The sequence below is a fragment of the Pinus tabuliformis genome, chromosome Q (assembly GCF_031772625.1).
Source record: "Pinus tabuliformis cultivar Carrire ecotype Pingquan chromosome Q, CPIR1, whole genome shotgun sequence".
Lineage (NCBI taxonomy): Eukaryota > Viridiplantae > Streptophyta > Pinopsida > Pinales > Pinaceae > Pinus > Pinus tabuliformis.
In genome coordinates this window covers 12,476,845-12,504,103 of record NC_142296.1, presented here as the reverse complement: position 1 = coordinate 12,504,103, position 27,259 = coordinate 12,476,845, and positions in this window count along the sequence as shown.

The following is a 27,259-nucleotide window of genomic DNA, read 5'->3' as shown; positions in this document are numbered from 1 at the left end:
TAGTGATCGTCATCGTGGCCTTCCTTTTTCAGTGATTGCAATACGACCTCTCTCCTTCTTTAGCTGCTACCATCTTCTTCTCCTTTCCATTTCGCTCTGGATTTGCCATTGGGAGGTTTGAACGGTGGTTTTCTAGAATGATGATCTCTTTCATTTTTTCCCTTGTTCTCAATAAGAATTGCTTTCATGCTGGCTGCGTCAATAGTGGTTGGTTCAAACAACAACAATGAATGCCTAATGTATCTATGCAATGAGCCAATATACTTAGTTACAACTTCAGGTTTATCAAGTGCAATACCAAAATTCAGTGCTTGCTTTCTAAACTCCTTTGTAAAACTTTAAACATCCTGACCTTTGCCTTGTCTTAAATACTGCCAATTCATTAAAACTTTTTGCTTGTATCCTAAGGGATAAAATTGTTCCTTTAATGCAGAAATAAAATCAGGCCATTTGGAAAACAGTTTACCCACATTCTTACTACTCTACAATTTGCTCTCCCACCAAACAAGAGCAGTGTTGCTTAGCCATAGAGAGGCCAGCTGAATCTTTGCCTCATCCTCCACGATATTTTGAATCCTACAGTAGACCTCAATCTACCTAATCCAATTATTCAGCTTCTCTACATTACTTTCACCATTAAACATGGGAAGATCAAATTTAACATCTAATTTAAAGAAAGGTTTCTTAGATGCATCCTTTGAATTTCTACGATTATGGTGGTGAGAGGAAGGAGAACCTTCACTCCCGGAAGGAGAAGGAGGGGGTTCTTCTCCACCATTCCCATGTGTTGAACCTTGTCCTTCTAGGTTTCTCTCCTCTGCTTTCTCCAGCCTTAAAACCAGCTGACTGATATTCTCTGCCATTGAATAGAAGGTCTTGCAGAAATTGCACTCCTCTTCAAGATGAGAATCATCTTTTGTCATGTTTCTCCTTCGATGTGCATGCCCTACTTTGGGATCGAAAGGCTCTAATTCCCCTTTGCCTCTTCGGAATCTGTCTCTTGTTAACATACAAACATGCAATTCACATCTAAAAATACCTGCTCTGATACCACTTGATCTAGGGATCTTTTGCTTATAGATGTATGAAAAGAATCACATGTGAAAAATGCAGCTTAACACGGAATTTTAATGTGCACACATAAAAGAAGAAGGAACACATAAAGGCACAACAAGAATACAACAAGACTTGATAACGGAGTTCGTCCAACTCGGACTACGTCTCTGGGCCCTACTCGATTAGTGGGAAGGCCTTCATATATTAAATGGCATGAAAAGAAGAGAATTACAATCATTAGTTGCATAAAAAGAGGATATACCTCCATTCTGGACAATGGCTGTGAAATGGAGACCTCAGATGGAGAAATGGATAGCACCAATGCATCTGTGGCATTGAGGGGGGTTGAAATCATATAAAACTTGTCTAAATCAGACAAAATGCACTATCGGCCACCTAAAACCTCTCCTACCTTGAACAGTGTGTTGAAAATCCTCTCCCCCGTCCTTTTTCCAATCATTGGGATTTTATATGTCTCTTTTTGGACAAAGCTTCTTGAAAATCGGAGGTTGGTTTTGTTACAATGGAAACCGTTCAGGTAGAAGGGTCAGCTGGCACAACTAACCCTCTAAAATAGCCTTTTTATCGTTTAAAAATGATAATACAAAAAATCCAAAAAACACTGAAAAATCCGACCAAAACCTTTAAAACCGGACTTCAAATATATCAAATCGACCCTATAAATCCATCAGGTCTGATCCCAATCGCAAATCGCTATCGTTGAGGTCCATGGCCTTGTATATCGGGGAATCATCGATTGTCGATCGTCGATTTTTCGATTCGTCGATCGTCGATTTGCCGATTCGCCAATCGCTGATTTAATCTTGGCCATCGATCTACTTCCCGATCCAACGGCTAAGATTGCACGTCACTAATCAGCGATCGCAATCGCAACGGCTCAAAGGTCGAGGTCTTGTGCCTTGGGTTTTGCTAACGTGATCCACCGATGACGACCACTTTATGTCCCCGATATCGTTGATTGCCTGCCCCCGATTGTGATTAGTCAAAGATCGCTAATCAGGGGTTCCGTTGCCCTTGCTTCTCCACCTTTGAATTCTCTAACCCGATATATCGGTAATCGCTAATCGGGGCCCTTAAAGTCCACCCTTTGCACGATTGCCGATTTGATTCCCTTTTAAAGCTAACAACCCATTTTTTTAAGGAAAAATCCTCATTTTCCAAAGGAACAAGGTGACCTTCTTTCTGCCATAACTTCATCATCTAAACTCGGATTGGAGTGTCATTCACACCATTGGAATCAGGGTGACGAGAACTTCGATATGATGTTAGGATAATTGCTTTTCTACCACTTTGAATTTTGAGCTTTTCCATGCCACTTTATCTAAAGATCCACCTGGATCATTGATCTAGTTGAAACATTGCAAGATCAGCCTCACACAACCTGGCGACCTCCCATGGTGGAAGAAAAGAAAGACGAGGGGGCAAGAGATCCTTTCAAAATGTTTCTCGAGGAATCCCTCGAGTGACAAAGGGACATAATGATGGATAACTTTGCCCAGATCCTTCGAAGGCTACCCACACGCGATGCATCTTCATCTAGCAGCCACCTAGAGGCACCACTCCTTTTAAGGTACAAGTTAACTTCAATATTCCCATATTCGAAGGCCTGATAGATGTAGACACGATAGATTAATGGTTAAATATATTGGAAGGATAATTTTAAGTTCATGACTTTTCCAATCAGGAAAATATTACTTTTGCACTTCTTAAATCCACCCCACACATCAAGGATTGGTAGGAAACCTACTGTGAACAAAAGGACGACAGTGAACCCTCATTGTTTTCCGTCGCACCCACTTGGAATTCTTTCCAAGATGCAATCAAGGAACAATATTACCCTGTCAGGAGCTATGAAGACAAATACATAAAGTGGACCATGCTACGGACAGTAAGGGATGAGGTATTGTCATCCAGTAGTGTCGCCTTCCCTACAGCATCAAGCCCTTCATGGATGAGGTATTGTGTGACATTTTTCCTCTTGAATTTTGTGATGTATTGTTAGGAAAACCATACTTGTGGAAGCGACATGTTGTATATGAGTCTAGACCTCACTCCGTTATTATTACTTTGGCTAATAAGTTGTACAGGATATCGAAGGTAGCCCCGCCTACCGCCATCTGTTTGATCACTGCAAAGAAATGCAGTATGATCATTTCCCAGAACAAGAATTTTGTTTTCCTTATGATTCTCCCCCAGGGCAAGAAGAAGGTTGTGGCCACGGCTTCTAGGCAGGGCTCCTCTGCATAGTAGCAGCAGATGGACAAGGTCATGGAGGAGTAGAGGGATATTTTTGCCTCACCCATAGGGGTACCTCTACACTACCAGGTCAAGCACTCCATCGATATGACCCCGAGCACACTGCTACCTAATGGAACAATCTATCAGTGCTCTGTTCTAGAGAATGATGAGATCAAGAGGAAGATTGAGGAACTATTGAAGAAAGGGCAATCAGGACAATCTCATCAACTTATGGGAGCCTGATTATATTGGTACAGAAGAAGGATGGGACCTAGAGGCTCTGTGTTGACTATCATGCATTGAATAAGATCACCGTTTGGAATAGGTACCCAATCCCGTGAATTGATGACCTTCTAGACCAGCTCAAGGGGGCCAAATATTTTAGCAAGATTGACTTGAAGTTAGGTTATCACCAGGTGTCTATCGAACCCTCTAATGTGTGGAAGGCTACCTTCAAATCCAAGGAGGGCCTTATCAAATGGTTGGTCATGCCGTTCAGATTGACGAACACCCCTGCAACCTTCATGAGACTGATGGATGACACCTTGTGACCCTTCACCAATGCATTCATGGTGGTGTATTTAGATGACATCTTGATCTTCAGCCAGAGTTGGGAAGAGCACCTCCACCATATTCGACAGGTCCTTCAAACCTTGTGCCAACACAAGATGTGTGCTAACTTCGGGAAATGCACCTTTAGCCTAACCCAAGTTCAATATCTGGGGTACATCATTGATGAGCAGGGTGTACATGTGGACCTATCCAAGATACAAGTCATTCGAGATTGATCAACCCCAACCACTCTAACAGAGCTCCACAACTTTTTGGGTCTTGCCAATTTCTACCGTAGGTTTGTGTTGGGATTCTCTCATATCACTTGGCCTTTAAGTCAAGTCACTAAGTGCAGAGCAAAAGCAAAGTTTTTTTGGTCGGAAACCTAACAACAACCATTCTTCGAGTTGAATAATCGCCTTTGTTCTACACCAGTTTTCACATTACTAGACCTGCGACAACCATTCGAGATTGAGACAGATGCCTCCGACTATGCTATTGGTGCGGTTCTTACTCAGCATGGAAATCCAGTGGCTTACCATAGTGAGACATTTTCAGACACAGTCATCCACATAGACCACCGACCTTTACAGTTCATATAGACACAAGGGAAGTTGCAAAATGATTGTATCAGAAATGGTCCACCTATTTGCAACAGTTCCATTTGAACATTAAGGATAAGAAGGGAAACACCAATAATGTTGTTGATACCCTTAGTTGACCATCAGTCATGGCGCTGATCACTATGCTCGACTCCTGTGGGCACAAGAAATTGGGGTGGCTGCATCTTTATAAGAGCAATCTAGAATTCGGCAGCATATACCAAACACTCCTAGAAGGGAAGCAAGTTCCAAATTTTCACCTTCAAGATGCAGAATTATTCCACCTAGGACACATCTATTTTCTTTCAATTGAGCATGCCAAGATGATTTGGGAAGCGCACTATAGTCGGGTCGCTAGACATTTCGAAGTAGAGAAAATAGTGGTGGTATTGCAGAATTATTTTTATTGGTCGAAACTTCATCAGGATGTTGGGAAGTACATTAGATCCTGCACCGCTTGCGTCACTCCAAAACCAACCATCAAGAAGCAAGGCTTACATACTCCTCTACCTACTCCTCATCAACCATGGGAATCTGTCTCCATGGATTACATGTTGGCCATTCCTTCTACTAAGCACAAAAATGATTGCATTTTTGTGGTCATCGACAAATTATGTAAGATGGCCATCATGGCAGCCTGCAAGAAGAGTATCACAGCAGAGGCCACTACTAAGATCTTCTTTGAGCGAGTATGGGTGCACTTTGGAATCCCACAGTCCATTGTCTCAGATTGGGATAGCAGATTCCTTAGTGCATTTTGGTCAAGTCTCCAGTCGATGTTGGATACAAAACTTACTAAATCCATCGCTTTCCATCCCCAAACTAATGGCCAAACAGAGGTTGTCAACAAGATGATTGTACACATTATGCATATGTACAACTCAAAGAATCCATGCACATGGGATGAAAGTATCCCCTATGTCTAAGACATCTACAACAGAGCTCTCCACAGCTCAACAAGCCACAACCCCTTTAGATAGGGTTGGGATTTCAACCATTATGACCCATTGATGTGGACATACCATTTGCAGCCACTCAGGTAGATTCGAGTCACATTCAATATGAAGCTGAAAGGGCTAACAGCTTCATTGAGCGCATTCAACACATCCACCAGCAAGTCCATGATATATTGGACAGAGCCAATGCTAAGTACAAGTAGCGCCATGATCATCATCGAGTGTCGCACAATTTCTAGGTGTGCAACAAAATTTGGCTACATTTGAAAAAGGAGTGCCTTACTAGACCCCACCACAAGCTTCGCTTGCTCTGATATGGACCATACACCATCACCAAGGTTGTCAGTGACAATGCCTTCAAGCTCAGCATCCCACCGTTCCTTGGTTTGCATACAGTGTTCAATGTAGATGCCTTCGGACATACTTTCCACCATTGTTGGACACATATGGCATTGCAAAACAGCTCACACAAACATAGCTCAACTCAGACTACATGGAAAAAGCCACAACTGATCAGATCATGGACACACAGATCAAGAACACTCGCCAACAAAGGATACACCTATATCTAGTTGTCAAAGCATGCCAACTCCTTCACCATAGCAAGTGGTTCACTAGGGACCAGGTTCAACAGAAATTTCCTCACCTCATGGATGCTCTACATGCAATGGGGACCATTGCTTCCTAAGGGGGGAGGAATGATCCAGGTGGATATTGGTGGCTACCCACCTATTCCACCAAAACCCCTCAGTCATTTTCATCTATATCCTTGTTCATTTCACCATTTACTATTTTTAGCATTTTTTCAGGTCCTAAACTTCCTGAGTAGTTTTGACCCCCTAAACGTAGTTTTTTTGGGGTCCACAGCAGGCCCATTGCCATAGTTAATGGCATGTGATGAAACCTGTAGTACTCAAAGATACCTTTCCAACAAGGTATCATACACGCCAAAACGAAGATAATATGACCGAGTTACAACCCAAGGAAGTTGGCTGCCCAACTAACCCCTTTAGGGCCCAAAAACTCTTGGTGTTACATCTCCTAGGGTTAGGGTTTTGGTTGTTTAGGGCTTTCTCATGTTTTCCAATAATAAATATGCCCTTGAGCCTCATTTTAACATAGTTTAGAGGCATGTAGCCAGCCCATCTCTTCTCAAAGATAAGCTACCATCGCTTGAGCTATCTTATTTCCATTTTGTTTGTAATCATAGTTCAATATTTTTCTATTACTTAAATGAAGTTTTTTCTATTGAATCTCTGTGTTTATGATTATATCTGTAAGTTGTTTCGTTCCTGTTTAAGTTCGGATCAGCTTCCTAGTCACTTTTGTGTCATGTCGTTATGTTTCCAAGAGAAGTCTTAGCCTATGTCGGCCATTTGTAGTCATTGTTAACCTTTCTGTGGCATTCATCCCTGTGTTAGTTTTATTTCATCACTTCATGACTTCATCCATTCCCATCATCTCTCATATTGTTTGATGTCAATTGATGGGGGATACATTAAGGCCCTCTTTCAGCGGATCTCTCTTGTTGACTTTAGCTCATTATCTAGGAGCTTTATCTAGGAAACAATAGTACCTTGGATCTTATAGACCTTAGTGGCAAGTATCTTCGTGATTGAAAGTGGGTTTACCTCATTAACTCCTGATCAGTCGATTCTGCAAGTGTTCGACATCAACTCATTTATTGACACATAGTGGGCTTTGTTGGGTACCTTGGCGTCCATCGTCACCATTGGCAGTTCCCCTCACCTCACGTTAATGGTACACCCCATTGATCGGTAATCAGGAAGCTTCTACCATGCTTTACATCAACACATATATTTGCATGTTGTAGATTTGTACCATCGGGGTTGTGTAGAAGACCTTGGGTTAGGGACATTTCACTCTTTTTTCCCCCAAGGAAAAATCATAATTTCCATTAACATTTGAAAATTACATATTGTAGATTCTTAAATAAGCATATGATATAAGTTGTGGTGAACCACCTTCAGATGTTCTTGTACAAAAACCCATAGGGTATACTGGTAGTATGTACATAATTACATGTCCAAAAAATAAATATATACATAAGACTGTTCTGGAGAAAGAAGTACTAGAAATAGCTCAAAAATTCATAAAATCAGGCCCTATCAGGCCCCTATATTTTTTGGTTGATGTATGGGCAATGGTAGTATTGATAGAATTCCATTCCCTTCTATTCTTGGATCAACCATAGGCCCCTAAGCTGGATCGTAGCCTCCTTGGATAACTAATCGGATATCTGGTTGCACTCCCTATAGATGTGCTGACAAACGATGAAGTCAAATTGGGATTTCAAATGCAGTGCATCATCCAATATATTCTTGAGTGTGTGCTCATGAAAAACAGATGTATTGTTGAACCAATTTATAAGTATTTGGAGTCACCAAATATTTGAATGTGCCTACACTCTTTATCTAAAGAAAAGTGAAAGAGATGTCTGAGTGTGATCAATTTTGCAAAGTTATTAGTGCCATTACGCAATCCCATCTAAATTTTAAAGGAATGGTTCTCTGATAGGTGTAATAATGCCCCCCTCCCCACAGCCATATGCTTAGGCAGATCCATCAAAATAGGTCCAAGGTATGCTTCTGTCAATGACTTCAAGGATGATGGTACGCAGGGGAGCAGGTCGATCATCGTCAAGAGTACTGTAATAAATGGATAATGTGCAGAGGCCTGTGTTCAGTAGGGTTCGATATCTTTAAATATGGATTTATTGTGGATCAGTCAGATGGCCCAGAATACCAATAAAGGGATATTTCTAGCTTTAGGAGGTTGGGCCGAAGTCCACCATGATTTCCAGGCTTCATCATAAGGTGATAGAGAGGGAGGAGAGGATCTGAGACCAAAAAGCCAGTATGGTGGGGCATAGAAGGAAAGGATGCTCAATAGATTCAGAGGCCTATCAGCATAGAATGCACCAAGAAGGGGCAAGGAAGGATCGCTTCAATAAGTTCTCTCCCATAGGAGCTTTGTGACGAAGGATAGTCCACATGAAAAGCCTGGTGCGAGGAGGGGCCTTCAATTTCCATAAGAAACTCCACCACCAGTTAGTGATTGGTGGCTTATGCGTTGAATATATAATAGGATAGCCATCCTTGGGAGTGTAGTAACCATGCTTGGCATGTGCCCAAATAAGTTCATCATCACCTCCAATAATCCTAACATGTGATTCAGTAAAAGCATTAGTGAAATTGTGACAATTAGGATGCCAAGATGTATAGCAGATTTCCAAGCCTGTGTAAAAATCTTAGTATTCTCTGGATCTGAAATTTGATCAAGATAGTTAATACCAACATTAGATAAAAGTTGAATGAGGTCAGGTGGGAGCCTGTATGCATTACCACATCCGAACCATGGATCCTTACCCACACAAACAAAGGATCCCAACCTAATTCTCCAAGACATTCCATCATGAATGTAGGATATAGAGTTTAAGACAGCACACCAGATGGATGATATGCACGACCTGTTCCAAGTGGGGAGTCTGATCCAATCAAGTGTGTGAAGGGGCCAGATGTATTTCTAATAAACAACCTCTGTCCATAAGCTTTTTGCTATGAGAATTTGCCAACCCATCTTGGCAACAAGTGCTTTAGAGAAGGACTCAAGGTTTTTTAGTCCCCATCCTCCCCATTTCTTTGGAAGTGCAATCAAATCCCAACGAACCCATGCATATATGTGACCATCCTGTTTCCCTTTCCATAGGAATATGCTACACAACTGTTGAATTCTTGTAAGTATTCCTTTTGGGATCTAGGCCATGGACATCCAGTAGAACAGAGTGACTTCCAATACTATTTTTATTAATACCAATTGTCCAGCTCTGGAGAGGTATTTGTGATGCCAAATATTAAGTCTCATTTCAATCTTGGTCACAAGCCAGGTCCAATATGCAATCTTATATTGTAGAGGTTTGAGTCAAAACCCAAGGTACTTCAGTCCATCATCCAATGGTAGAAGTGAGAAAGGAAATATCTGGTGTGCAAATTGAATCTCATGGGGTGAGCATCCTGCAGAGGAGATTGTAGATTTTTGGGCATTACACTCCATGCCAGTAGCTTGATAGAATAATTGCATCAAATATAGTAAAGTTGATGAATCATCGATACTCTCATTGAGGAAAATTAATACATCATCAACAAATAGTACATGTGTAAGGATGAAGTTGTTGGTGATCTTGATACCTTGGAGATGGCCAGGTATGTGATCTTCTACAATGATCTGGCTCAAGCCTTCCGTAACAAGAAGGAAGAGAAGAGGGGAGAGGGGACATCCCCGTCGAAGACCTTGTTCTGCATGAAAAAATGGAGAGGCGGATCCATTAATAAGAACACTGAATAAGACCTTGGTAATCTAACACATGATCCAGTTGATGAATTCCAAGGGGAAACGCAAATGAGTTAAGAGCATTCTCAAGTAAAGCCAATTAGTGTGATCAAAATCCTTTGCAAGTTAGATCTTGAGAATCATACATTTTAACTTCTTTATCTTGATGGAGTGTAATACCTCTTGAGCAGTGACAATGACATCATGAATTTGATAGTGATTAAGAAAAGAAAATTGTTCAAGAGATATATGTGCATATAGGATGGGTTCAAGTCAGTTGGCGATGATCTTGAAAATAATTTTGTATATGCAGTTGCAAAGTGAGATGGGACGAAATTCATTTAAGGATTGAGGGGAATCAGATTTAGGGATGAGAGAAATGAAGGTTGAATTGAAAGCTTCATACATTAGACCACTGGTTTGAGAGTCTTCAATAATAAGGAGAAGATCTTTCCCAGTAATTCAAAGAAGGCCAAGTAGAACATTTCACTCTTATATGAAACCTTTTCAAGGTTGTGTTGGATTTATGTATCATTTATGTACTTCAAGTACAACTCTAGGGCATCTCTTTTTTATGTGTCCATATCCTTACTGATGTATATTGTGACCTAGATCCACATTTTATTTGTTGGTGGCTCTCATCTTTCTGATTTTTCAGATGGATACACTGTGTATTGTTTGTGGACATGTTCTAGGATTTCATGTAATTGGATCCATAATGTATATTTGGTGGCCATGTTTAGTTTCTCTTTATGACTGAGCATGGGAATGCCCGACTCGGGGATGTTATTAATAGGGTTCATACTTCAACACTTTAGTTCCTATGATTCAGTTTTGCAGTTTTGGCTCCTTCCTCCCATTTTGAGCTCTAAGTATTTATTGTAATGCATTTTGACCATCAACTCCTTTTCTAACCTCATGCATTAGGGGGCATTTGTTATCTGCCTATTTTCCCAAATTTGAGTCGGTTGCAGTCATTCCTATATTGTTCACTTTTGTATAGCTTTGACCCTTGACTTTGACGTTATTCTAAGATTTACTTTTTTAGCCTTGTATAACATGTGTAATTACTCAATTTCTCAGTACACAACCAGAGTAATTACACTTATTAAGCCCTTGTAAACTAGTGTAGATATTGGGCCTTCTAGACTTGCGTATTCCCAAGGAGATTAGGTCGATGGATTACCTTTATGACTTGGTTAGGGAAAAATTATTATGGAATTTTCCTAACTTTTCCTCCCCCTAAGTGTCCAGATTAATTATCCCAAGAATGCCTAAAAGTCTATATATACTTGTCACATCAAAGAGCCATTCTAGTGATAATATGAGATCTAGTGATCCGAGTTGACTTAACTCCCAAATTTAACCAAGATCTTTTTCTTTCGTGATGTGATTAGAATTGCATTTAAAAGACATAAGGAACATATATGCACACTATAAATAAGATAGAACATGACAAGAATCAGCAACATAAAACACAAGACATTTATAACGAAGTTCGTCCAGGAGGGACTACGTCTTCGGGCACTGGTGTCAAGATGGTGTAAGCCGCTGCATTAAATGCTGGAAAGGGTGATGATGTACATGCATGTGTTTTCTCTATCATACAAGGAATATTCCCTCATGTAGGAGTGGATCCAAGGGATGTTCCATTTCCAGGAACTCTCCTTCAGAAAAGGACTCCTATCAGCATGACATAATTTCACATATGTGGATAATGAGCATCCCACTAATATGGCATAAAAGGGATCTCAAATCAAACATACATAATGACACATGAGTATCTCGTCAACATGACGACAAAGGAATCTCAATCAAAACATGACAATAAGTACATCTCACATCAAGAACAAAAAAAGATCCCACTTCAAACATCAAACAAGGATCTATACAACACAATGCAGCTCAAGCAAAGAGACAAAGAAGTACATGATCACCCTGCATATACCTCACATCAAGGAGTTATCTAAAGAAGATGATGATAAATTGTTGGATCTGGCTGCACCATCAATCTCATGGTGTCGAATCTCATGGAAATGATTGATCGCACATTGAATGCTGACACCTGCACTCCACTTTGAAAAGTGGCTGAAAAATGGAACGATCAAATGGAAAATCTGATTGCACCATCAGATTCATGGCGTCAAATAGTGTAAAATCAATTGTCAAATTTCTGAATTCTGACAAAGTGAAAATCTAGGGCTACATGAATCTTTTAGATTCCCCCTAGATTCCTCAAAGATTCCCTCCTCTGGGTCATCTGAAGATATGCTGCTCAAATCAAAATTCTATCTACACCATCAGGTTCGTGTCGCTAAGAGGTGTAGGATCGACATAAAGTTTGTCCAATTTGGACACTGGCAAAATTTTGCCCTCCTGAAAATTTGGCTCAATCATGGTTCCACCTTCTCTTTTTCAAGCTCATGGTTCCACCTGCAAAATTAATAAAAAAATATGTCTAGGACTCCATGTCGGTTCCGTCCTCCTCTCTCTCCGTTCAGCGCCTCTGTTGTGTTCTACAATTCCCCGTTCTGCTCAAATCCGCATCTGTTCTGCTGGGTGAATGAATGAAAGGGTTTATATCGACATCGTTGGGTAGAGACACCAAGGTCAGGCCTCGTGGCTCAACGGTGGTGGAGAGTGCTAAGGTGGAGGAGATTCGGGTTCAAATCCATGAAACGGCATAAATGTCGCATAATGTTGTTTTATTTTTTTATTTAAATAGGGCACATTATAACAAACGTAGTCATTTGAGGTGGGTGCGCGGTTTGATCACAATGTTGGTCTTGCATTAAGTGTGGATTGTTGTTTCTATACATTTAGCATAATGCCATATGGGGCCACACGGTGGGGGCCGACCCATGTGGGCCGGGCGGGTTCAATCCCCGCCGGCTCCACTATATTTATGTGGTCGTTGTTATAAGGTGGTGGCGTGGGCCGGGTCCACCGGAGGCATCCCACCCACCACCCAAGTTTAAATCTATTTTAAATATGCAGTTGGGGTGATGGTTGGTTCCGGCAGGATTCATGGCCCATCGGCCATTTTTAATTAAATTTTGTTTACATATTTTTTTTATTATAATAAAGAGCCATTTTTTCGATTTTGTCTAACATAAGGGTTATTAGACAAATTAAAGAGGCAACAATTTCGCCTGCTCTCGGGAGCTAGGTTTCATGCATCGGGCCCAGTCAAATTGTAGGATACTTAAACCTGGCCCACAATTGAACTTTGACCAAAACGTTGACTAGCTCTTTCTCCCTCATGCGAGCTCGGATTTGAGTGTTGTTCACACCATTGGAATCAGGGCGACAGACACTTCGATCTGGTGCTAGTTTGGGAACAATCTGGCCACTTTTAATTTTTCCCATTTATGAGTACTCTGGGACTTCTGCCTGTGTCTGGAGCCACCTAGATCAATCCTCCCCACTGAGGAACTTTTGGTCCTCCAAAAGCATGAAACATAATCTACCACTTCTTTGTACCATGTCTGCACTTACAAATGTCTAATAAATCACCCTTCCTTCTCCTTCACCTTTGTCCTTCGGAGCCATAAGCGATGAGCCGACACTTGCAACCTCTGCAAACCTGTAGTACATTGTTTTTGCAAATTACATGCTTGACTTACATGACCAACTAATGACCCAATCAACCCTTACTTGCCATGATTTTTTAACACATACTCGGTGGTCAAGTTTACATCAAAATGGAAACAATACCCCAGCTATGAAAACATGGCCAACATATCATTGTTGCTTCAACAAGTGATGTAAAACACCTCATCACGGAAACACATGATTTACAAAAATAAGGCCAATCCTATTGTTTCTTTGATAAGTGATGGAAACACAACATCACTTTCAGAGTGTAAAATGCAACACAAAATAAGACTAGACATCATTGTTACTTAACAAGTGATGGAAACACACATCATCACTTTTACAGTTTAAAATGTAGCAAATGATTTACAAAAGCATGACCATGACAAGCTAACATATCTAGAAACCATTTTTCACTTATCGATGTGAATGGGTCATCCCCTAGTGGTAGTTTTGCTTGGCGAACAACTGTTTCACCTGGTTCATGCACCGAGACTTTGTCTTTAAGGTGTTGCTCTAGATGGAGCCTCCAACAAGTGGCTCTTTGATGGCCACCTTTGTTGCAATGACTGCAATACATATTCTTCCTCCAGATCTGCTTAACATGTTTCTTTACCTGCTGTTGAGAGGGTCTTTCATGCCTCCTCCTTTTGTGTGCTTCTATTCTTTTCCAACACTTAGAAAATGTATGGTTATGTAATCCACAAAAGGTACATGTTTTCGATTCCATGATTTATGTTCATTTTTAACAACATGATTATAATCGAAATTAACATTCGAATATCGAGACTGGTTATACCTTTCATTGTTGTCCCTGGTGTAATCTTGACGATGAGAGCTTGCCTCAGCTCTTTCCCTGTAATGGGCACTATCATGTGATGATGATGATGTGTTCCCATCATTCTCTTTCCTCGACGATTTCGACGATGTCTCGGAAGAATCTGACACCTTCAAGAATTCTCCTTTGGTGTTTCCCAAGCCTGCAATTCAAGGTCTTTGCACAACCTCCAATGGTTGAGTCATGCCTTGGTTATCAACACCAAGTTCTTTTTCCTCCTTGTACCTCATCCTGGTAAGGAGCCTCATGTTTGTCCCTGTAATTGGGATCTCCAAATCTCCAACAGAAATCATACTATGTGAAGATGAAACTGAAAGGAAATCAGCATCTTTTACCTCCATTGTCGAGTTGGAAAGAACTGATGAGGACTTCTCATCATCTATTGTTGGTGGTTCAATGTCTGTCTTGGCAGATTCCCCAACTTCTTTCCTAACATACACAAGTCCTGCCTGACGGGGTAATTCTTCTACTTCGATGGGGTTGACAATGCCTTGGCCATTAACTCCCAAGCCTTTTCCTTCATACCCCATTTTCTTCAACAGTTTGGAGCCAATTCCTGTGGTATGATTTTCAAAAACAGCGAAATCATCATCAGGAAACATACATGAAGATGGAGAGTTACTTTTTATCTCACATGGATCACACTGCAGCTTTTCTAAGGCTTTGTCCTTAGCTTGCAGCTGTCATAGCAAACTATGTTTCTCCTCTTTCTCTTCTTGTAGAAGCATCTTCAATTCAACGTTCTCTGTTTAAAGACTCTGTTGTTGTGCTTTAGTTCTTCCAGGGCCTCTTCTGTGGCTCATAACTGAAGCTGCACTCGGTTCTTTTCCTCTGTCTCTTTTTGTATAGCTTCATACATTATTTCCACCTTTTGGGAAATTTTGAGCATGGTCTCGTGCATCGCTGTGTCATCCTCCATCATTGCATGTTCCATTGTTCACGCTCGCAATTCACATCCACGAAAAGACCGCTCTAATACCAAACTTGATCTGAGTTGACTTCACTCCCAGATTTAACCAAGATATTTTGCTTTCGTGATGTGATTAGAATTGCATTTAAAATTCATAAGGAACATATATGCATGATGTAAAGAAGAGAGAACATGACAAGAATCAGCAACATAAAACACAAGACATTGATAATGGAGTTCGTCCAGGAGGGACTACATCTCTGGGCCCCGGTGTTAAGATGATGTAGGCCACTACATTAAGTGCTAGAAAGGGTGATGATGTGCATGCATGAGTTTTCTTTATTGTACAAGGAATATGCCCTCAAGAAGGAGTGGCTCCAAGAGATGTTCCTGATGTCAAGAACTCTCATTCAGAAAGGACTCCTATCAGCATGACATAATTTCACATATGTGGATAATGAGCATCCAGCCAATATGGCATCAAAGGGATCTCAAATCAAACATACATGATGACACATGAGTATCTCGTCAACATGATGACAAAGGGATCTCAATTAAAACATGACAATAAGTACATCTCACATCAAGAAAAAAACAAGATCCCACATCAAACATCAAACAGGGATCTATACAACACAATGCATCTCAAACAAAGAGACAAAGAAGTACATGATCACCCTGCATATACCTCACATCAAGGAGTTATCTAAAGAAGATGATGATAAACTACTGGATTGGCTGCACCATCAATCTCGTGGCGTCGAATCTCATGGAAATGACTACTCGCACATTGAATGCTGACACCTACACTCCACTTTGAAAAGTGGCTGAAAAATTGAATGATCGAATTGAAAATCTAATTGCACCATCAGATTCATGGCGTCGAATAGTGTAAAATCGACTATCAAATTTCTGAATTCTGACAAAGTGAAAATCTGGGGCTACAAGAATATTTTAGATTCCCCCTAGATTCCTCAAGTATTCCCTCCTCCGGGTATCTGAAGATCTGCTACTCATATCAAATCATATCAAAATTATGTCTACGCCATCAGGTTCGTGTCACTGAGAGGTGTAGGATTGACATAAAGTTTGTCCAATTTGGACAGTGGCAAAATTTTTCCCTCTTGAAAATTTGGCTCAATCATGGTTCCCCCTGCTCTTTTTCATACTCATGGTTCCACCTGCAAAATAAATAAAAAAATATGTCTCGGACTCCGTGCAGGTCCATCCTCCTCTCTCTCCATTCGGTGCCTCCGTTCCATTCTACAATTCATCGTTTTGCTCAAATCCGCCTCCGTTCACCTGGGCGAATGAATGAAAGGGTTTATATCGACATTGTTGGGCGGAGACACCAAGGTCAAGCCTCATGGCTCAAAGATGGTGGAGAGTGCTAAGCCGGCAGAGATCTGGGTTCGAATCCATGAAATGGCATAAATGGCGCATCATTTTGTTTTATTTTTTTATTTAAATAGGGCACGTTATAACAAATGTAGTCGTTTGAGGTGGGCGCGCAGTTTGATAATGATGTTGATCTTGCATTAAGTGTGGATTGTTGTTTGTATACGGTTGGAGTAATGCCATATGGGACTGCCCAATGGGGGCCAACCCATGTGGGCCGGACGGGTTCAATCCCTACCGGCTCCACTTTATTTTGTGGCCATTGTTATAAGGTGGGGGTGTGAGCTGGGTCCACCGGAGGTGGCCTGCCCACTGCCCAAGTTTAAATCTATTTTAAATATGTGGTTGGGGTGATGGTTAGGGCCGACGGGGATCATGGCCTGTCAGCCAATTTAATTAATTTTTTTTATGGTTTGGAATGATGGGGGTGGCGGGGGTCATGCCCCGCCACCACTTTAAATATATATTTTTATTATTATTATTATTATTATTATAATAAAGAGCCATTTTTTCGATTTTGTATAATATAAGGGTTATTAGACAAATTAAAGAGACAACAATTTCGACCACTCTCAGGAGCTAGGTTTCATTCCCCGAGGTCGGTCAAATTGTAGGACACTTAAACCTGACCCACAACCCAACTTTGACCAAAACTTTGACTAGCTCTTTCTCCCTCATGTGAGCTCGGATTTGAGTGTCGTTCACACCGTTGGAATCAGGGTGATGAGCACTTTGATCTGGTGCTAGTTTAGGAGCAATCTGACAACTTTGAATTCTTGCCTCTTTCTAAGTCGTCTAGGACTTCTGCCTATGTCTGGAGCCACCTAGATCAATCCTCCCCACTGAGGAGCTTCTGGTCCTCCAAAAGCATGAAACATAATCTACCACTTCTTTGTACCTTGTCTGCACTTACAAATGTCTAATAATTCACCCTTCCTTCTCCTTCACCTTTGTCCTTCAGAACCATAAGCGATGAGCCAACACGTGCAACCTCTGCAAACCTGTAGTACATTGTTTTTGCAAATTACATGCTTGACTTACATGACCAACTAATGACCCAAGCATCCCATACTAGCCACGATTTTATAACACATACTCGATGGTCAAGTTTACATCAAAATGGAAACAATACCCCAGCTATGAAAACATGGCCAACATATCGTTGTTGCTTCAACAAGTGATGTAAAACACCTCATCACAGCAACTAATCCAAAATGGATCTAGAATAGACTCCTAAGTCTAAATTGTTCCTCACAGAGGAAAATGAAAGTCAAGGGCTGCTCTTTGGAATAGTCTCATTACATAGATCTTTTCATTCTAAATCTACTGCAATTTGAATGGGCTAAAACGGACTTCGAGTGAAGACGCTATCGCAGAAAGAAGTTTGCCATGGTCCTTTGAAAAGGAGGTAAATTCTTATAAAAAATGGCCTAAAAGGCTCATTGAAGAAATTGCATCAGAAAAAAGCCAAGGGGAGGACTTAAAGTGAAGGCGGAAGGACCCCCGAACGCAACCTCTGACTTCTCGCAGCAGAGGTAGGCCTTCTCCCGATATCGAGACCCTAGGCATAGCGACATGCGATTATGCGATTACGATGAGAGCTTACAGCCATTGGATCTAGGCAAGAATGGATGGTTACAATGGAGTCAGAGATCGAAACGATCGAGGCAATATCTGCAATCGGCAGATCAGCGGATCAGTGGTCGGCATAACCAAAGGGAAGACCCCCGGGGCCGTTGCAACAATGATATTGCGATATGCGATAAAGCGATGGGCCAATGTGCGATCACACGCCAACCATCAGATCGATGAGCAAGATCAATAGTCAAGATCTGATCGGGGTGATCAGCGATCGGGTGACTGGCGGATCCCTGATACAAAGGGTCGTTACATGCGATTGCAACTTGCGATTGCGATATGCCGATAAGGGGTGGACCCGATGGAATTATAGACCTGATTTCATAAGTTTTGAAATCCGGGAATTCAGGATTTTCAATGTATTCCTATGTATTGAGGTTTTTTTGACCTCCCGCCTATGCGATGCGATTGTGATATTGTGACCGAAGGCGGACCCGATAGGGATTATAAGTGTGATTTCATAGATTTTGAAGTCTGGGATTTTGCGCCCAATAGTGTATTTCCATGTATTATCTCTATTTATTGGAAATGTGATTATTTTCATAATTAAGGTAGAGAAATGTCGTTGATTCCTTTGTAACTGCCCCTAATCATTATGGCACGTTGCAAGTGGGTGTTTTGTAACAATGATGCATTTGTAACGCGCAAAGCCACAGAGCCAGAAGCCAAAGGGCCAGCCGAAGAGATAGAGGAATGATCATGCACAAAGAAACAGAAAGGAAGCTGCAAAGCCGAGAGGAGGCCTCACCGATTGAGAGGCAAGGCAGAGAGCTTGGAGTTTTGGAATCACTTGGAGGTCAAGCAAAACCATAGAGCTTAATTGACAGAGGGTCGCTTGGAGGTCAAGCGAAACCAAAAGCTCGTAAGAGCCAAAGCCAAGAACTAGAGCTAGAACCAGAGCGATAGCCGAGAGCCAGAGCTAGAGCCAGAGCCGAGAGCTAGAGCCAGAGCTAGAGCCAGAGCCGAGAGCCAGAGCCAAGAGCCAGAGCCAAAGTCAGATCCGAGAGCCAGAGTGAGAGCCAGAGCTGAGAGAACACCAAAGAGATCAAATGATCAAGCTGTTGCTGGTGTCCAGAGTGTGTTGAAGATAGAAGAAGGAGTTCAGAGATAGTTAAGAGAACTCTGAGGGAGTCAGAAAAGCTAGAAGCTCAGAGCACTGACTAAAGGAGTCAAGTCCAAAGAAGCCTAGATTTGTCTACAGAGTGAGGATAGCCAACGGGATAAGATGGTATTCTAAACCCATAGGTTCAGTGTAAACCAATGGATTTGAGCATGGAGCTTGTAAAAAAATTCAAACCATAATCCCAAAGAGCCTAGTCGAGTTGACTAGAGCTCACGGAGACGTAGCCCAAGAGGTTTGGGTGAACTCCTAATTAAACTTGTTGCCTTATGTGTTGTTTATGCACTGCATTGTTTACTGTTATGTGTGTCTTATATCAGTAACACAAATAAACTTAAAGCACATAAACAGTTTAAAAATAAATATAAGCATACACCTATTTCAAGTTATTTAATTCTGCATTTATCAAGCATAAGATAGATCTTGGGAATATTAAAGCTTTAGAGTGGGAGAGGTTCTTGTAAGCTGACAAGAATCCTTTAGTGCCCCATTTCAAATCAGGTGGTATCGAAGCAGTTACATTAGAGCATCAGGTTGACTAACCCCACCTTCAAAGAAGGTTATATCAGAACTGGTTATACTAGAGCAGATGGTATCATGATGCAGGTGGTATCAGGGGTGGATGCTTGATTGATAGAGTAATCTATATGCTTGTTTAACTTGAAAGGTGTTTAAATGGTCAAGGACTGATTGTTTGATTGTTTGTAAACTGACTATTGTTTTAGTTTGCCAAGGTTCAGGGAAAGTTGCTAATAGCTAAGTCCAGGAGAGGACAAGAAGGAAGAAGGGATGAAGTCATTCTTCTTATCCCAAAGGACCTCAAAACAATCCTTGAAGCACAAGAGGTTTGTTGCAAAAGGTTGCTTGAAAAAACTCTTTGTTAATCTTGTTTGAAGTTCTTTTGTTCATTTTGGTAATGACAAATTCTACAAGTGAGTCCTCAAATTCTTATTTCTTCACAAGATTCTTTGATGAAGACATGAAGCAAGACTTGTTCATCATGATGGATAGGGTGAGAAAAATGAGTGTTGGACTTCGAGAGCAAGTGAATTCCATGGAGGAAGAGAAGCAGTTGCTTTCTGACAAATTGCAGGAAATGGAGAGGCAACTTCATATTGAAAATATGAACCTGGAAAGGATGTATGAGTTGGAGACACAACTCCTTGTTGCCAAAGAAGCCTTGGTCAAGTATCAGCTTGAAGAAGAGGTAAACAATTCCTATTTGTCTTCGAATTCCTCTAAGGATGTTTATATTGGTTCTTCTGAAAAACATACCAGAGGCATAGGTTCCAAGTTAATTTCCAAGATGGGCTATGAAGGAAAAGGCTTGGGCAAACATGCACAGGGTATTTTTGAGCCAATAATAGTTGAGGAAAGGCCTAAGTATTTGGGTCTTGGATATGGACAGTCTTATGGAGAAAATTCCAAAGCTGCCATGAAGACCATTGAGTTCCAAGAAGGAGTTTCATTTCAGGTCTTCTACCTCAAGAGTGTAAAGATTGTATTCATGGAGAATGCAATAGCTTGAAACATCATTTGCAGGATGCAGGTGTTCATAAGCATACACTTGAACCAGAGAGTTGTGGAAACTCTGAAACCATTGAAGAGGTTGATGGTGTTCCAAAGGGAGCTACTTCTTCATTCAATTCACCTCCTCATGAAGGCAATAAAGGTGAAAGAGAAAGGTATAAATCTGGTTCTAACCATATTCCTTTTGATTATGTTTAGCATGATAAATTTCCATATAAGCATGGGAAAATAATTGCATGTTCCTTTTGTGGTTTGGTTAACCATAATGTTTCTAGATGTTGGAAAGAGAATGGCCACATGCAAGAAACTTTGGAAGGAAAAGAAGCAAGAAGCCAAAGGTCCATTGGACAAGGCAAATCATGCTATCAAAAGGATGCACATGTGTTGCACTTACTGCCATAAGCAAGGACACATTGCTGAAAAGTGTTGGACTCTGAATCCAACAATGCTTCCGTGAAACTTGAAGAAGGTGGAAAGAGGAAATGGCAGGAATGGACAGAAAGATTCCATTATTGATGTGTTTCAGGATGATTCACATGTTGATGTTGATGTGCAGACAAAGGAAGGACCTTTGAAATGGATTGGAAAGAAATGGTTAGAGTTCTTATCCAATTAAATTTGCATATCTTTCGATGTATCACATCTATTTGCATTTCTTTGTTAATAGAATGCAAGTTGCAAGATTTTACCAAGAAGGTGAATGGAAAATTTGAGTAGGAGACTCACTTTATTGCTACAAAATTATGTTCATTTCATCTTCGAAAGTACAGTGTACTTAAGCAAAAGTTGAAGGATGAAATGCATGCATAAGCTTGATGTGCATGTACACAGGGATGTTGGTGATTTCCTTGTATTTGAACATGTATGTGTAATTAACTTGAAGGGTTGATTGCTTTGTTTTAAGCATGCATGTAATGCAATATTGACTTGAGAAAAGTTGATTGGTCTCCAAGAAGGAGATAATGATGAAGTGTTTCATCTTTTGAAAAAGAATTCTAAAGATCTTTTTCCACATGCTTGACTTAAAGGGTCAATTGTTTTAAAGGCATGTTTCGTTGGCTTGTTATCTAGTCAATCATTTGTATGTAGATATAAAGACATGGAGGTGTTCACAAGTTGTGAAATCTATTTCTTTTGTTGAAGCAGGAGTTTAGGCCATCCAGTTGTTGTCTGTAATCCTATTGTTGTTAACAATTGATGTTGACAGTATGTCAAAGAGGTAAAAATGAAAATTTTGTGAAGCAGATGTAACTTCACATTGGTTTGAGCCACCTTGGATCAATGATCAAGGCAGAGAAGTTCAAACTACCTTTTGTGACCTTCTTAACAGGAGTTCTGCAAGAAGTCAAGTAGGAAGATAGTTCTTCCCAAGAGGACCAACACATATAGGAAGGAGAGTGGTCAAAGGCTTTGGTTCAGAGGCACTATGCAAGGCAAGTGTATGGAGGTTGAAAGAAGAGGGTGATGTTACTCTCATTTACTGTTCAGATCAGTATATCAGTCTTTTGGGGACCAAAAGTTCTTTTAGTAGGAAGGTGTGATCCAAAATGGATCTAGAATAGACTCCTAAGTCTAAAGTGTTCCTCACAGAGGAAAATGAAAGTCAAGGGCTGATCTTGGGAATAGTCTCATTACATATATCTTTTCATCCTGAATCTATTGCAATTTGAATGGGCTAAAATGGACTTCAGGTGAAGAAGCTATCGCAGAAAGAAGTTTGCCATGGTCCTTTGAAAAGGAGGCAAATTCTTATAAAAATGGCCTAAAAGGCTCATTGAAGAAATCGCAGCCAAGGGGAGGACTTAAAGTGAAGGTGGAAGGACCCCTGATTACAACCTCCAACATATCGCATCAGAGGTACCTTCGCCTGATATCGACACCCCAGGCATAGTGACATGTGATTATGCGATCACGATGAGAGCTTATAGCCGTTGGATCCAGGCAGGAATGGATGGTTGCGATGGAGTTGGAGATCAGAACAAGCGGGGCGATATCGGCGATCGGTGGATCAGCGAATTGGCGAATCGGCGGTCGGCATAACCAAAGGAAAGACCCCCGGGGCCGTTGTGACAGCGATATTGCGATATGCGATAAAGCGTTGGCCAATGTGCGATCGCACACCAACCGTTGAATCGATGAGAAGGATCAACAGTCAGGATCGGATTGGGGTGATCGGTGTTGGCATTATGATACAAGTGTTGTCCTTGATGGCAACTCACTCAGAGGTTGATACAGGTGATGGCAACTCAATCAGAGGACAGATCTTAATACAGCAGGTCAAGGAAGATATATACGCAGGTTCATTGTGACAAATAAGCGTATACACGCGGGTTGGACGTGCCGAAGCCGCGTATGCGTATACACACACTTTCACGCAAGGAAAAGCACGTACATGTGGGAAAACTTATGTCTTGGTCCGTGGTAGTTAGTCCTCGGTATTTGAACCTATGGTTTTGGACCATGGTATCTCCTCAGAAGTGTCGACCCCAGGTATTGGGCCCTTGGTATTGTTTATTATGGTTTTGGACCGTGGTATTGAAAGAAGCCTAACCTATATAAGGAGAAGATCATTAGGCAAAGGGGAGATGCAAGGAATGGACGTCTGACGAAGTGGGAAGATCTAGTATTGCTGGTTATCTGGTTGTGATGCTTGGCTATGGTTGGATATGACAGCGAAGGTATAAGTAATTATCTTTAGATCTGTACGCGGGTTGTCTCTGGTGAAAGCGCGTATACATGTAGTTTTGATATAGTCAAGTAGCATATGCTTTATGAGATTTGGTGTTTCAGGTTGCTGTTGATTCTAGTGGTTGTTGCAGAGTTCTGGGCTCTGGTTTGTGTTCTGTGTTTTTGATGACAGGGTTTCAGTGATTCAGTATTGGGTGATTTAGAGATTTATGATGCAAGTATAAGTTGATGATTGTATTGCAGCACTGATTGTTTTGTACTCATGGATCCAGTCTGAAAATTTATGAAACGTTGTCCCTGAAGAAAAGAAGGTTGTAGCCTTCTGTAGGTCAACACCTACGTACTAGTATATTAGCTAGTACAAGAGTTGAGGGGGTTGTAGCTCCCTTCCAGAAGTAGCTGAAAACGAGAGGGGGTTGTAGCCCTCTGCAGGTTGAAGCCTGCGTGCTGGTAAAGGACTGCACCAGCACATTGTAAAAGAAGTTTCTTATTAAAGGAAGAAAGAGACAAATTGCAGCAGGTGGTTTTCACCCACATTGGGTTTCCACCTTATATCTTGGTGTTCATGTGTGCTACTTATGTGTGATGATCTGTTATGTTTTACTGCACCTGATTACTGTTATTATGGTTAATAATGTTCTGATGAATTTACTGAAGATAAGCTAACTGAATCATAAGATTACTGCATGTACGCTAGTTTCATTTAACACAGTCGTGTATATACGTTGATATATTGAACTGAAGCCGCGTATATGAATATGAGTATGAAATTGAAAAGTATCCGATTTAATAATACTGATTCACCCCCCCTCTCAGTATTATTTTCAACAATTGGTATCGGAGCAGGTCCTTCAGAGGTAGCTTGATCGCTTGAAGGAAAAGATCCATCAGGATGACTAATCCAGAAAGAGAGGCTCACATCAAGCCACCAATCTTTGACGGAAACAATTTTACCCACTGGAAGATAAGAACCACTGCATATCTACAATCACTTGGAGCAGAAGTTTGGGGAATCGTAGAAGGAGGATACAAATTCCCATCAGCAACTCCTACAGATGCAGCAGAGAGAAAGCAATATGAGCTCAATGCCAAGGCTGTTACTATCTTATTGGGAAGTTTGACACAATCAGAATTTATGAAGGTCATGCATTTCAAATCAGCTAAGGAAATATGGGACAAAATCATTCTGAGCTACGAAGGAGATGATCAAGTAAAAAGAGCAAAGCTTCAAACTCTCAGAATCCGGTATGAAAATCTTAAGATGCATAGTAATGAAAGCATAACTAATTACTTCCTGCGTATGGATGAGATTGTAAATTGTATGAGGGATCTGGGTGAAGAATTTAAGGAAGTTGTCTTAGTTGAAAAGGTCTTGAGATATCTATCTGCTAAATTTGATTCCAAAGTGTCTGCCATAGAAGAAAAGGAGAATCTGCAGAAAATCACCATGTCACAGCTTCACGGAATCTTAACTGCTTTTGAAATGCGAAAAGAGGGACCATCAGAAGCCGCATTCGAAGCGTCAGGATATATGTCAGAGGAAGATGATGAGGTAAATTTTGTCAAGAATCTTGAACGGGGAACTGGACAATTCAAAGGTAAGCTACCTTTCAAATGTTTTTCATGTGGTAGAGTTGGTCACTATGCTACTAGATGCCCTCATAACAAAGGAAAGATGTCTGAAGAAGGTAATAGAAGCTATTATACCCATGTTAAAAGTAATGACTCATTCAATAGTAGTGAAGACATTAGAAGTATCATGGCATATGAAAAGAAGAATGCAGAAACTGAAGAAGTTACCAAATTAAACGAACAATTGGAGACAGTAACCAAGGTAAGGGAAAAATTGTAGGATATAGTAAATGATCAGAGCATAACAATTCAGAGACTTGAATCAAAGATCCTCTCTCTAAACGAAGATCTCAAAAAGTCAAGAGAGCAGAACAGAGAAGCTCTTGAAGATCAAGAACATGAAGTGATCAAATTAAAGCAACAAGTGGAAGAAGGAAGAAAAGCTGAAAAAGACCTAAGGAATCAGTATCTGGAAAAGGAAGAACAACATCAGGTTGAGGTAAATATCTTAAAAGGTAAATTAGAAGAAAAGGATAAATTGTTGCGATTTCAAGATAGTACTAAGATTTTGGATGACATTCTTGGTAGTCAAAGATCCCCTATTATCAAAACAGGTCTTGGTTTTTATGAATCCGTTGAAGGTGAATCTAGCTCACAAGGTGAGGCAAGAAACTCTAATGAAATGCTCAACAAGGAACAACCAAGGAAAGAAATTCCTCAAGGAAAATCCTTTACTCCTAACTATGGAAGTGATAGACGATTATTTCCTCCACTGAATAATGTTGAATGTTATGTATGTCATAATCTTGGACATGTTGCAGCCAGATGTAGAAGTAGAATGGTTCAAGACCATCACAAAAGATCATCGCATCCCAGGTATTTCAGAGGATATTGCTTTGCCTGCAATGCATATGGACATAAAGCAATTGACTGCAATAGAAGGAACATGAAATATGTAAGATGTTATACATGCAACAAACTTGGACATAAAGCAAGGGAATGCAGGAGCAAATTTCAAAATTCAAAACAAGAGGACCATACATCATCACAGTTCCAGAAGACAGAATTAGAGACAGAAAGGTGTGACATAACTCAGTTAGTTGACATAACAGACACAGGGGAATCTAAAAGTGAAGAAATTCAGTATTCCATCTTGCATACGCTGATATAATGAAGATAAGTTGCGTATATACGCGAGTTGCGGGCTGAAGAGTCACGTATATAGAGATCAGAAGAAAGGGCAGCAGAACAGACCCAGGAAATGGTTTAGTCATGGTTGGCTCAGGCTCAGCGGGAGCATATACTTCAAATAATGCATTGTTGGCATTATGGTTAGAAGTTATTGATAAAGTCTATGAAGCTAAATGATACATCTTGCTGTTTGATCAAAGGAATGGTATTGCAGTTTTGGATGCTGATGCTTATGGTGCAGATCATATATGATGAATGATAGTCATGGCCTTGAATGAATTGCTGGTCTTAGAACTTGCACCTGCTCAGGGGGAGCATGGATGGATTGATACAACTTGGCATATACAAAGGGGAGCTCAATCAGAAACTTCAGCATGTACTCAGGGGGAGTATGGACAGCAAAAGGTATACCAAGGAAGAGAATATCTTGGTCCGCCCTTTGCCCTTGATGTCAAAGGGGGAGAGTGACTTGGTGTGGTGGTTTCCATCAAGTCCAAAGGGGGAGATTGTTGGCATTATGATACAAGTGTTGTCCTTGATGGCAACTCACTCAGAGGTTGATACAGGTGATGGCAACTCAATCAGAGGACAGATCTTAGTACAGCAGGTCAAGGAAGATATATACGCAGGTTCATTGTGACAAATAAGCGTATACATGCGGGTTGGACGTGCCGAAGTCGCGTATGCGTATACACGCACTTTCACGCAAGGAAAAGCGCGTACATGTGGGAAAACTTATGTCTTGGTCCGTGGTAGTTAGTCCTCGGTATTTGAACCTATGGTTTTGGACCATGGTATCTCCTCAGAAGTGTCGACCCCAGGTATTGGGCCCTTGGTATTGTTTATTATGGTTTTGGACCGTGGTATTGAAAGAAGCCTAACCTATATAAGGAGAAGATCATTAGGCAAAGGGGAGAAGCAAGGAATGGACGTCTGACGAAGTGGGAAGATCTAGTATTGCTGGTTATCTGGTTGTGATGCTTGGCTATGGTTGGATATGAC